This window comes from Galeopterus variegatus, unplaced genomic scaffold (genome assembly GCF_000696425.1).
Source record: "Galeopterus variegatus unplaced genomic scaffold, G_variegatus-3.0.2 Scaffold11173, whole genome shotgun sequence".
NCBI classification, from domain to species: Eukaryota; Metazoa; Chordata; class Mammalia; order Dermoptera; family Cynocephalidae; genus Galeopterus; species Galeopterus variegatus.
This window is the reverse complement of record NW_007737284.1, coordinates 49,381-50,501: the sequence shown is the minus strand read 5'-3', so window position 1 is coordinate 50,501 and position 1,121 is coordinate 49,381. Positions and strand designations below refer to the sequence as shown.

The 1,121-nt window shown below is 47.9% G+C and overlaps 1 protein-coding gene across 1 annotated transcript in view; it reads left to right on the top strand.

Moving 5' to 3' along the window:
* The window catches only part of LOC103610455 (tetratricopeptide repeat protein 13-like), a 52,547-nt gene that overhangs the window by 2,054 nt on the left and 49,372 nt on the right, over positions 1-1,121 (top strand). The gene's annotated exons all lie outside the window — the stretch shown is intronic.

Here is a 1,121-nt window from a genome sequence, read left to right as displayed (position 1 = left end):
GGGTCCTTAAACAGCGTAGAAAGTAACTAGACAGAGAACGTCACATCTACCGTGATATCGTGGTAATAGTGCGTGGCTCAGAGAAATTCTTTGACAGGTCTGTTGTGGTAGAGGAAATGCCCCTCCCTGCACCCCCGACACACCCAGGGCTTGGATAAATAACACTGTCTGGTCACTAAGCTGCCATCTGGGGAGAGCGCGTCAGGTTAACTGGAGAGCCTCTGCCTTGTCCGGAGGCGAAACGCCCACCTCTGTGCTGAGCAGCTCTTGAAATAAATGAACAGGTGTTACAGAGTATTAGCTGCAAAGGGCCTGTATTATTAGCCTGTCTTGTAATGAATTTAATTTTAGATAACATTTACAAATGAGGTGGTTGTGTCGCATCTAAAGTGCTTCTAGTTCCAGGAACCTGAATCAAGAAAATATGATTTTATACCTCTTTGACATTTAAGTTTGGGTTTTCATGGAAATGGCATTCGTATGTATATATTTTTAATTTCTAGAAAATAAATTTCTTTTCCCCTGTGACTTGTATATTCCTGTTTCTCATGGAATAATTAGCAACATTTACAGGTAGACTCAGCCAGCTAGCCTTATCAGTCAGTGTGCTGTGCTGCGTGGCAGTGATGTAGATGGGAAAAACGGTCCCCCGGACTTCAGAACGCTCACAGCCCAGTGAAGAGACAGACAAGTAAAGCCCACTGTGCAGTGAGCAGAGAGGAATAGTGGTCAGCTGGCCGGATGCCCTGGGAGGCCAGAGAAGGGACGCTAGCAAAGCCTCTGGTGACGCCGAGCTGTTCGGGAAGAGAGAGGTGGGGATGCAGTGCCGAGTGGCCGGGAGACTGTGACCAGCTCATGCCTGTGATTGGTCTGCAGTTTAGGAATTATAAAGAACCGAGGCTAGGAAGACAGGCTTTAGAATCCCGAATGTGAATGACTTTATGGTCCATGCCAAGGAATTGTTTTTTCTCCTGAAGACTATGGGGAGCCACTCAGGGATTGTGAGCAGAGAAGGACATGACCAGCTTTGCCCTTTGGACGACCACTCTGGCAGCAGGTACAGGATAGATGTGTGAGGGGCAGTCACCGTGGAGGCGGGGAAGAGGTTAGAAGGGTGTGTA